Genomic DNA, 11527 nt, shown 5'->3' with positions numbered 1-11527 from the left:
GCAGCTCTCGCCGTGCTCGCTCTTGACCTCGCCGTTCCACTCTTGAGCTCGCCGCTGCAGCTCTCGCCGTGCTCGCTCTTGACCTCGCCGTCCCACTCTTGAGCTCGACGCTGCAGCTCTCGCCTCGTCATCCCACGGCTTCTGCCGACAGACGACGAGACGCTCAGCACCGAAAGGCTCCGGCTCCCACGCCTGAGGGGAACGGCCACCCAGCAGCCCCAGGGGGAGATCCTCGAGCCGCTACCCACAGACACCAGCCCCCCGCCCCAGCTCCACTAAAGCCCCCAGCTTCAGCTCGGCTTACCATCGCGACGTCCGGCGCAGTCCCATCCGACGCTGGGAGCGAGGCCCTCTGGGCAAATGAAGCTGGGCACGCACAGCAGCGGCCAAAGAGGCTGCTAGCCCTGCGTACAGGGGCCTCCGGCCGCTGCCTGGACTGTAAAGTGCCCGGGACTCCAGAGCACCGGCTCTGGGCCCCGAGGCCTGCGGAGGGGGCTCCTTCTCCTCTCCGGTTGCAGGGGGCTAACCCCCACCTAGGCTGCCGGCTGAGGGAGCACCGAGGCTCCCAGACACGCAAGCCTGCTTACAGGCCGGTCGACACCCGGGGGGCCACGGAGCTCGGCCTTCCCCCACGGTGACAGGAACTGATACTTGACACTCGACACTTGACAGTTAAGCCAGTCCAAGAACACGGCCTAAGGCCCAGGGGCCGGGAGCCCAGCCCCGAGGACAGGGAGGGCACACGCCCGGCCCCCCGTCACTCCTGGCCCCAGGCCCCTAAAAGGCCGGGGCCAGGGATACCCGCCTGATTACAGGGGGTCCCTCCGACCGCCCGCCGAGGCCCGGGGACGCACACAACCCCACTTACGGGGCCGTCCCCCGTGGCCCGGCACTCCCAACAACGCGCCACGGAGCGCTCTCGTTCCTGTCACCTGCCTAGAGCAGCCTCTCCAGCCCTGAGTTACAGGGACCCGGGGCCGCTCCTGGGGACAAAGGGGCTCCACAAAATCGTGACACGTGCCCCGACTACGGGGCCGTGGCGTGCCAGCAGGTCGGTAGCACCTGCAGGACGGCCAGCCGTGCAGCGCAGGCAGAGACCCGGCCCCTGGCTACAGGCGGGTCAGCGTGCCCACGCTACCACTAAGCGGCTCGGTGCCGTCAGGACTGGCAGCCGCGCAGCGCGGGCAGAGACCCAGGCCCTGGCTACAGGCGGGTCAGCGTGCCCACGCTGCCATTAAGCGGCTTGGTGCCGCCCTCGGCAAGCAGGGCCAAGGCCTGAGCCTTTCCCCCCCCGCCCGGCCATGGCGAGGGTTCCTTCAGCCAAGTGCCTGCACACAGCTCCTCTTTCCCTCCTGGGACGTCTAAGCTAGGCTGGCCTATTTCTAAAGGGGGTCTAAAGCGCAGCCACACTCGCTCACGCACGCCAACTACACACTGGGGGACACAGGGGAGGGGGGGGGGATGGAGGGGGAACGCAGTCCCGGAAGGGGGAGCAAGCTCTGTGCAGCCACCGGACCAAAGGAACCGTCCCCACAGCCGACCGGAAGGCGAAAGCCTCGGGTCTCGCCCCTGCTCTTCGGGGACTACACGCAGGGGCCTCGCCACCCTGAGCCTACTCAGGGGTGGCACGGGGTCAGAGGCCGTGACGCGCCCCGAGTACGGGGGGTCACGCTGGCCAGGGGCCAGCAGACTAGGCAGAAAGCTGCCGGGCTCGGGGAGAAGCCCTGCGCCCTGCTTACAGGGTGGGCTGGGGTGCCGGGAGAGCTCCGTGTCCCCGACGCGAGTGCGGAGAGAGGGGCTCTGACCCTGCTTACAAGGCGGCCCCCCCCTCCGGGCAGCCAAAGGAGCACAACGTTGGCAAAACACCAACAACAAAGACCTTGCCCCTCTCACTTACAGGGGCGGTCGCCCAGCACGGAGCTATGGCCTTTACCCAGAGGGCCTCTCGTGCCCCCTTCTTCGCCTCCAGGCCGCCGCTGTGCTCGCCTTTGCCTCGCCGTTCTACTCTTGACCTCGCTGCTTCTAATCCTTGGACTCGCCGTTCTAACTCTTGACCTCGCCGCTCTAACTCTTGACCTCGCCGGCTGCTCTAACTCTTTGAGCTCGGGGCCACAGAGCTCTCGCTGCGGTTTGGCTCTTGAGCTCGCCGTTCTACTCTTGAGCTCGCCGTTCTAACTCTTGAGCTCGCCGTTCTAACTCTTGAGCTCGCTGCTGCAGCTCTCGCCGTGCTCGCTCTTGACCTCGCCGTTCCACTCTTGAGCTCGCCGCTGCAGCTCTCGCCGTGCTCGCTCTTGACCTCGCCGTCCCACTCTTGAGCTCGACGCTGCAGCTCTCGCCTCGTCATCCCACGGCTTCTGCCAACAGACGACGAGACGCTCAGCACCGAAAGGCTCCGGCTCCCACGCCTGAGGGGAACGGCCACCCAGCAGCCCCAGGGGGAGATCCTCGAGCCGCTACCCACAGACACCAGCCCCCCGCCCCAGCTCCACTAAAGCCCCCAGCTTCAGCTCGGCTTACCATCGCGACGTCCGGCGCAGTCCCATCCGACGCTGGGAGCGAGGCCCTCTGGGCAAATGAAGCTGGGCACGCACAGCAGCGGCCAAAGAGGCTGCTAGCCCTGCTTACGGGGGCCTCCGGCCGCTGCCTGGACTGTAAAGTGCCCGGGACTCCAGAGCACCGGCTCTGGGCCCCGAGGCCTGCGGAGGGGGCTCCTTCTCCTCTCCGGTTCCGGGGGCCTAACCCCCCCCTAGGCTGCCGGCTGAGGGAGCACCGAGGCTCCCAGACACGCAAGCCTGCTTACAGGCCGGTCGACACCCGGGGGCCACGGAGCTCGGCCTTCCCCCACGGCGACAGGAACTGATACTCGACACTCCACACTTGACAGTTAAGCCAGTCCACGAACACGGCCTAAGGCCCAGGGGCCGGGAGCCCAGCCCCGAGGACAGGGAGGGCACACGCCCGGCCCCCCGTCACTCCTGGCCCCAGGCCCCTAAAAGGCCGGGGCCAGGGATACCCGCCTGATTACAGGGGGTCCCTCCGACCGCCCGCCGAGGCCCGGGGACGCACACAACCCCACTTACGGGGCCGTCCCCCGTGGCCCGGCACTCCCAACAAAGCGCCACGGAGCGCTCTCGTTCCTGTCACCTGCCTAGAGCAGCCTCTCCAGCCCTGAGTTACAGGGACCCGGGGCTGCTCCTGGGGACAAAGGGGCTCCACAAAATCGTGACACGTGCCCCGACTATGGGGCCGTGGCGTGCCAGCAGGTCGGTAGCACCTGCAGGACGGCCAGCCGTGCAGCGCAGGCAGAGACCCGGCCCCTGGCTACAGGCGGGTCAGCGTGCCCACGCTACCACTAAGCGGCTTGATGCCGTCAGGACTGGCAGCCGCGCAGCGCAGGCAGAGACCCGGGCCCTGGCTACAGGCAGGTCAGCGTGCCCACGCTGCCATTAAGCGGCTTGGTGCCGCCCTCGGCAAGCAGGGCCAAGGCCTGAGCCTTTCCCCCCCCGCCCGGCCATGGCGAGGGTTCCTTCAGCCAAGTGCCTGCACACAGCTCCTCTTTCCCTCCTGGGACGTCTAAGCTAGGCTGGCCTATTTCTAAAGGGGGTCTAAAGTGCAGCCACACTCGCTCACGCATGCCAACTACACACAGAGGGACAAAGGGAGGGGGGAACGCAGTCCCGGAAGGGGGAGCAAGCTCTGTGCAGCCACCGGACCAAAGAAACCGTCCCCACCGCCGACCGGAAGGCAAAAGCCTCGGGTCTCGCCCCTGCTCTTCGGGGACGACACGCAGGGGCCTCGCCACCCTGAGGCTACTCAGGGGTGGCACGGGGTCAGAGGCCGTGACGCGCCCCGAGTACGGGGGGGTCACGCTGGCCAGGGGCCAGCAGACTAGGCAGAAAGCTGCCGGGCTCGGGGAGAAGCCCTGCGCCCTGCTTACAGGGTGGGCTGGGGGGCCGGGAGAGCTCCGCGTCCCCGACGCGAGTGCGGAGAGAGGGGCTCTGACCCTGCTTACAAGGTGGCCCCCCCCTCCGGGCAGCCAAAGGAGCACAACGTTGGCAAAACACCAACAACAAAGACCTTGCCCCTCTCACTTACAGGGGCGGTCGCCCAGCACGGAGCTATGGCCTTTACCCAGAGGGCCTCTCGTACCCCCTTCTTCGCCTCCAGGCCACCGCTGCGCTCGCCTTGCCTCGGGGCCGTTTCTACTTGACTCGCCGTCGAACTCTTGACTCGGGCTGCTAACTCTTGACTCCGCCGTTCTAACCTTGACTCGCCGTTCTAACTCTTGACTCGCCGTTCTAACTCTTGACCTCGCCGTGTTTAACTCTTGGACTCGTCACAGTTTGCCGTGTTTCCGTCTTTTTGACCTCGCCGTTCCACTCTTGAGCTCGCCGCTGCAGCTCTCGCCGTGCTCGCTCTTGACCTCGCCGTCCCACTCTTGAGCTCGACGCTGCAGCTCTCGCCTCGTCATCCCACGGCTTCTGCCAACAGACGACGAGACGCTCAGCACCGAAAGGCTCCGGCTCCCACGCCTGAGGGGAACGGCCACCCAGCAGCCCCAGGGGGAGATCCTCGAGCCGCTACCCACAGACACCAGCCCCCCGCCCCAGCTCCACTAAAGCCCCCAGCTTCAGCTCGGCTTACCATCGCGACGTCCGGCGCAGTCCCATCCGACGCTGGGAGCGAGGCCCTCTGGGCAAATGAAGCTGGGCACGCACAGCAGCGGCCAAAGAGGCTGCTAGCCCTGCTTACGGGGGCCTCCGGCCGCTGCCTGGACTGTAAAGTGCCCGGGACTCCAGAGCACCGGCTCTGGGCCCCGAGGCCTGCGGAGGGGGCTCCTTCTCCTCTCCGGTTCCGGGGGCCTAACCCCCCCCTAGGCTGCCGGCTGAGGGAGCACCGAGGCTCCCAGACACGCAAGCCTGCTTACAGGCCGGTCGACACCCGGGGGCCACGGAGCTCGGCCTTCCCCCACGGCGACAGGAACTGATACTCGACACTCCACACTTGACAGTTAAGCCAGTCCACGAACACGGCCTAAGGCCCAGGGGCCGGGAGCCCAGCCCCGAGGACAGGGAGGGCACACGCCCGGCCCCCCGTCACTCCTGGCCCCAGGCCCCTAAAAGGCCGGGGCCAGGGATACCCGCCTGATTACAGGGGGTCCCTCCGACCGCCCGCCGAGGCCCGGGGACGCACACAACCCCACTTACGGGGCCGTCCCCCGTGGCCCGGCACTCCCAACAAAGCGCCACGGAGCGCTCTCGTTCCTGTCACCTGCCTAGAGCAGCCTCTCCAGCCCTGAGTTACAGGGACCCGGGGCTGCTCCTGGGGACAAAGGGGCTCCACAAAATCGTGACACGTGCCCCGACTATGGGGCCGTGGCGTGCCAGCAGGTCGGTAGCACCTGCAGGACGGCCAGCCGTGCAGCGCAGGCAGAGACCCGGCCCCTGGCTACAGGCGGGTCAGCGTGCCCACGCTACCACTAAGCGGCTTGATGCCGTCAGGACTGGCAGCCGCGCAGCGCAGGCAGAGACCCGGGCCCTGGCTACAGGCAGGTCAGCGTGCCCACGCTGCCATTAAGCGGCTTGGTGCCGCCCTCGGCAAGCAGGGCCAAGGCCTGAGCCTTTCCCCCCCCGCCCGGCCATGGCGAGGGTTCCTTCAGCCAAGTGCCTGCACACAGCTCCTCTTTCCCTCCTGGGACGTCTAAGCTAGGCTGGCCTATTTCTAAAGGGGGTCTAAAGTGCAGCCACACTCGCTCACGCACGCCAACTACACACAGAGGGACAAAGGGAGGGGGGAACGCAGTCCCGGAAGGGGGAGCAAGCTCTGTGCAGCCACCGGACCAAAGAAACCGTCCCCACCGCCGACCGGAAGGCAAAAGCCTCGGGTCTCGCCCCTGCTCTTCGGGGACGACACGCAGGGGCCTCGCCACCCTGAGGCTACTCAGGGGTGGCACGGGGTCAGAGGCCGTGACGCGCCCCGAGTACGGGGGGGTCACGCTGGCCAGGGGCCAGCAGACTAGGCAGAAAGCTGCCGGGCTCGGGGAGAAGCCCTGCGCCCTGCTTACAGGGTGGGCTGGGGGGCCGGGAGAGCTCCGCGTCCCCGACGCGAGTGCGGAGAGAGGGGCTCTGACCCTGCTTACAAGGTGGCCCCCCCCTCCGGGCAGCCAAAGGAGCACAACGTTGGCAAAACACCAACAACAAAGACCTTGCCCCTCTCACTTACAGGGGCGGTCGCCCAGCACGGAGCTATGGCCTTTACCCAGAGGGCCTCTCGTACCCCCTTCTTCGCCTCCAGGCCACCGCTGCGCTCGCCTTGCCTCGACGTTCTAACTCTTGACCTCTCTTCTCTCGCTGGCTCCTCTCACCTTGTCATCCCACGGCTTCTGCCAATGGACAACAACAAGGTGAGGCCTGAAGAACCCTCACCCCCTGTCCCTGAAGGTGACGGTGACCCAGTAGCCCCACGGCGACGTCCTCGAGCCACCACTTTCCTAACTCTAATAGTGGGTCTTCAAATATACTTTTTTCATAGAATGTGTATTTCAAAATCCCTCCCTGACTGGGGACAGCACTCTGTTATTTCTCAGGTGTATGTGAAGGATACTTTCCCTTGTCATTGGTATTGCTAAGTGACATTAAGTCCTACAATTATTTTTTCACCGTTTTATATTATTGCCTCAATACTTTTTCAAAATAATGTGTTACACTGTACTTGTTTTTTCAGATTCTGCCCTCTGTACTGAATACATCTGATTAAGACTTTGTTGTCTAATCATTATCATAACAAATGACATGAATTTCTATGAAGATATTTGGTTTGCAATCTCTTCTTCCAAAAAACAAAATGTTGTACATATTTCTTTACACTTATAAAACCTTCTAGGCATAAAGCTTTCACAAAGTCCATAGTTAAAAACAGTTTTAGCCACACTTATTTTCCCTGCCCAGTTTAGAAATAAGGGCACCGTTTTGCACATCACAACTCAAACAACTTTTCTAAACCGCTTTTATCTTCAGCTTTCCACTCTGGCCACGCCAGTGCTCTTCTAAAGTACATCAGTTTTTCTGCTAAAACCATCACCTATGTCCAGATGCCTATATAAATTGAGTGGGAGTTACAAGATAGCTTCCTCATTCAAATCACAGTGCGCTAGAGCCCTGAGCACAGCCAGCTATAGCAATAGAACCCCAAGTGCAGCTCGCTGTAGCTATAGAACCTCAACCACAGGCTGCTGTATCTTCAGAACCTCAAGCACAGCTTGCTATAGCAATGTAATTTAAACAAAAACTTTCTACAGCAATATGAACCAAAACTGTGTAAATACTAATATAACTTGAATTGTAAATTTAAATTGTAAATGTAATGCCTAATATATGGGTAACTAGTGGTTTAGCACTGCATGGACAAAAAAGACCCAAACAAAAAAAAAGCAAAAACAAGGAAAAAAAAGAAACCTAAAACCAAAGAACTGATCAAGTGGAAACCCCCCCAAAAAAAAAATTAAAAAAAAAAAAAAAAAAAATCAACAAACCCTTCCCAAAAGAACCCAAAACCCCTCACAACAGAAAAAACACCACCAAAACACAAAACGGCCAAAAACCCCAAAATAACAAACAAAAAAGCAAAAAACTAACAAAACCAAGAAAAAACCAAACACAAAATAAAGCAAAACCACAAACCAAACCCCCCCCCAAAAAACCCCTAAAAAAGCTGCCAAGCCACCCCCCAAAACCCCCCCAAATAAATCTCCTCCCCCTAAACAACCTCCAAGAAAAAAAGATTCCCCCCAAAAAAACAACCAAAAAAAACCAAAAAACCAAACCAAAAAAATCCCAGAAAAACACACAGACAAACAAACAATAAACAAACACCCAGCTCACCAAGTGCAGAGCTTCAAAGATTGACAAGTATAGTATTAATTAGCAACTGGCAAATGCAAAGCCATTTGGCTACAAAATACAGAATTTATGCCAGTCATAACCAGAGAGAACAAGAAACACCATAAAGGTTCATCTCTGAAGACAAAGTTGAAAAGCTCAGATGCAAAGAACACCTTGAATCTTAATCACAACAAGACCCTCAGGACCACCAAATGGGGGAGGCGCAAGTGCAGTGCAAAAGAACTATTTATAACCATCAAATCATCTTATGTAAATTCCTTGCACTGGTATACAGTGACACAGTAACATCAATATATACTACAGCATTAATATATACTATAACATAGTGACATTAAGCAATATTTACTGTATAATTAAAGCAGAGCACTTGAAAAAGGCAGGTGAGTTAGGTGGAGAAATCTCCCTCACCTCCAGTGCTGCAATACAGAAATACCTGCTCTATAGGGCTTTATTTTCAGCCTAGCTTTTTGGGCATCATCCTTCCTTGTTATCTCAGATTTTCTGTCAAAGATGCTACCTCTGCTTTCTGCCCCACAACAGACTTTCCCTCAAAAATGCTCATTTTTCCTCTCTAAATGACATTAAATTCACCCCAAAAAATTCACATCAAAAAAAGCTAATTTCTTTCCTCTACCTCATACAAGGTTTTCTTATAAACAACATGACATTTTACCCCCTGCAGAGTACCTCAAGTTTTCTCTCCAAAACGTCCCCTACAGGTTGTCTCAACTTATGCACCAAAAAACCCATCCTGTCCTCCTGAGACTTCTTCACATTTCCCTTCCAAAATGTTCCTTGTGCTCCGCAAAAATTATCTCAGGTTTTATTACAAATTTTTCTCTGCCTTTTCATCCTCAGCTGATGCTATTTCCCCGCCGCAGCTCTGAGAGGAGCGGCAGGCTCAGCCCGAACTGGCGCTGACCAATTTTTCCCGCCCTTTTTCCCTCCCTCAGCACGTTCCCCTCAGAGAGCCTCGGTTCCCTCAGAGACACTGCAAACCCGCATCGCCCTCACTGACAGCTGGCTGCAGCAACAGGAGCCGAACCACAGCTTGCTCCAGCAGAAGAGCCAGAACCCCAATCGCAGCTTGCTATTGCTTTAGAACCCGAATCACAGTTTTCTACAGTGATATATAATCTAAACCGTAACTTTCTATATACAAATATAACTCGAATTATAACTTCCTATGCAATGTAATGGCTAAATTATGTTTAACTAGTTGCCTAACACTGAATAGAAAAAAACCACCCCAACAAAAAACCAAAAAAACAAACTGCAAAAAACCACCTCCCCCCCTCAAAAAAAAACACCAACCCCACCCAAAACAAACCAAACACCACCAAACCCCCTAAAACAACGAACCAAAGAAGCCTAAAAACCCCCAAACCCCGCCGCAAAAAAAGCCAAAAAAAACCAACCAAACACCACACATGCAAAAAACCAAACAAAAAATATAAAGAGCCCCAAAAAACATCCCCAAACCCCAGAAAAGGAAACAAAAGACCCAAAAAGGAGCAAAAAAACAAAAGGAAAAAAGGACCAAAGAAGAAGGGAGAAGAAAGAAGGGAGCAAGAAGGGAAAAAAAAGGACTCAAAACCAAAAAAACTTCTAAATCTAAAATATCCCCAAAACAAAAAAAAACTGAAAAAAAAGCCAAGAGGAAAAAAACCCCAAAAATTCAAAAAACCAAAAAAAAACCCCACAGAAAACCCAAAAAAGACCCAAAAATAAAAACCAAAAAAATCCCTCAAAAACAAAAAACATAAAAATCTCCACATACACCCCAAAAAACACCCCAAAAATTTAAACCTTAAAAACCAAAAAACCCCCAAAAAGATAAACAAAATAAAAACATAAAACCCCTAAACAACCAAAAACCCCAAACCCCAAAAGAGAAAAAACAAAAAACCACTAATCCCAAAATCCCCGAAAAAAACCAAACAGAAACAAGCAATAAAAAGAAACAAAACTAAAAAACTCCAAAACCACCAAATAAACAAACAGAAACACACAAAAATCACCAATTCACCAGGTAGATAGCATCAAAAATCACAACTATAGCAGTAATGAGAAATTCGATGTAAAGCCAGTGTAAAGCCAAAAAAAATTAAAGCTACTCGGCCACAAAATACAGAATTCATACCAGTTACAACCAGACAGAACAAGAAACACCATAATGGTTCATCTCCGAGGAAAAAGTTTAAAAGCTTTCATCACATGACCCTCAGGACCACCAAACTGGGGAGGCGCAAGTGCAGTGCAAAAGAACTGCATTTAAAACCATCAGATCATCTTATGTACATTCATAGCACTGGTATATAGTGACAAAGTAACATCAATATATACTATAACTTTAACACATGCTATAATAACATAGTAACATTAAGCGATATTGACGGTATAAATGAAGCAGACTATTTGACAAAGGCAGCTGAGTTAGGAGGAGAAATCCCCCTCACCTCCAGTGCTGCAATAAATAAATAAATAAATACCTGCTCTATAGGGCTTTATTGTCAGCCTAGCTTTCCAGGCATCACCCTTGTTATCCCAGATTTTCAGTCAAAGATGCTTCTTCTGCCCCGCAAAAATTACCTCAGATTTTATCACACATTTTCCTCTGCCTTTGCTCCACAAATTACCTTAGACTTTTCCCCGTTTTTCTCAGCTACAGGGCTTCCCTCAGGTTTTCCCGCCAATAATGTCCACTACACGTCCTCCACAAATTACTGCAGCTTTTGTCTCACACGGCTCAATTTTGCTCCAAAATGCTCATCCCGCAGCCTACAGCCAGGGAACTCTAACATTCCTGCCCATGAAGCTGGTGCTCTGCCCTCACAGGTCCCACAGTTTCCCCTCACGAAGTGAAACATTGTATCGAAGCTATCTCTTCTCCGTGGCTGTCTCAGCCCAGGGGCTGCCCTGAGGCGATCCCCACAGCACTTACCTATTCCCCCCACCACCCCGCCCTCTGCCCGGTGCCTCGCCGACAGGGGCGGGCAGAGCCGGTTCGACCTCCAGCACTCCCCTCCCTATGTAGTACTCGCTGTACCCTCACTCACCTCCGCTTTTCCCCTCACAAACTGGAAGGCTCTGGAGTTCTGCGACGATGCCGCCCCTCCTTCCTCGGTGCCACAGGTCGGGGTCTGCCCGAGGGCGACTCCCGGGCGCCTTACGTGTGCCCCGCAGCGCCTCGCGTACAAGCACACACCGGCTGCCATTTCTCCGCCGCTGCTCTGAGGGACCGGCGGGCTCAGCTCGAGCCGGCGCAGACCGGATTTTCCCGCCCTTTTTCCCCTCTCTCAGTGCGCTCCACTCACAGAGCCTCCGAGCCCTCAGAGCCCCAGGGCAGCTGCAGCGCCTCACTGACAGCTGGCTGTACAACTGGAGCTGAGCCACAGCTTGCAAAAAAACCTACCTCCCCAAAAATAAAAAAAACTCTTAATCCCCCCAAAAAGAATCAAAAATGCCCAAAAGCCCCCCATGCCCCCCCAAAAACCAACGAAACACCACGCACAGACCCAAACACACAAAAAGCCAGAAACAAAACCCAAAAAATTAAACTAAAAATAAAAAGAGCCCCAAACCCTGCCCAAAAAAACCTCCCAAAAATAAAAAGCAAAAAAAAT

General features: G+C 55.8%; 2 long non-coding RNA genes across 4 annotated transcripts; both read right to left on the bottom strand.

Annotated features, from left to right (window-relative positions):
* Positions 1–1804: 1804 nt before the first annotated feature.
* LOC146420666 (uncharacterized) lies at positions 1805–11194 on the bottom strand. 3 transcript variants are annotated; one of them, XR_014849069.1, is made up of 4 exons: positions 10961–11194; positions 6338–6382; positions 2241–2260; positions 1805–2012 (listed from the first exon to the last, which is right to left on the bottom strand). It is a non-coding gene; the product is annotated as an uncharacterized LOC146420666 (long non-coding RNA). The 3 variants fall into 3 exon arrangements; XR_014849067.1 differs by lacking the exons at positions 1805–2012; positions 2241–2260 and adding an exon at positions 2143–2204; XR_014849068.1 differs by lacking the exon at positions 1805–2012 and having other exon boundaries at positions 2222–2260.
* LOC146420667 (uncharacterized) lies at positions 3630–5484 on the bottom strand. Its single transcript, XR_014849070.1, has 3 exons — positions 4645–5484; positions 4368–4481; positions 3630–4189 (listed from the first exon to the last, which is right to left on the bottom strand). It is a non-coding gene; the product is annotated as an uncharacterized LOC146420667 (long non-coding RNA).
* Positions 11195–11527: the final 333 nt, after the last annotated feature.

Source organism: Lichenostomus cassidix, unplaced genomic scaffold, assembly GCF_008360975.1.
Source record: "Lichenostomus cassidix isolate B80296 unplaced genomic scaffold, HeHo_3.0 HiC_scaffold_103, whole genome shotgun sequence".
NCBI lineage: Eukaryota > Metazoa > Chordata > Aves > Passeriformes > Meliphagidae > Lichenostomus > Lichenostomus cassidix.
Note: the sequence above shows the minus strand (reverse complement) of the source record. Positions and strands in the feature narration are given on the sequence as shown.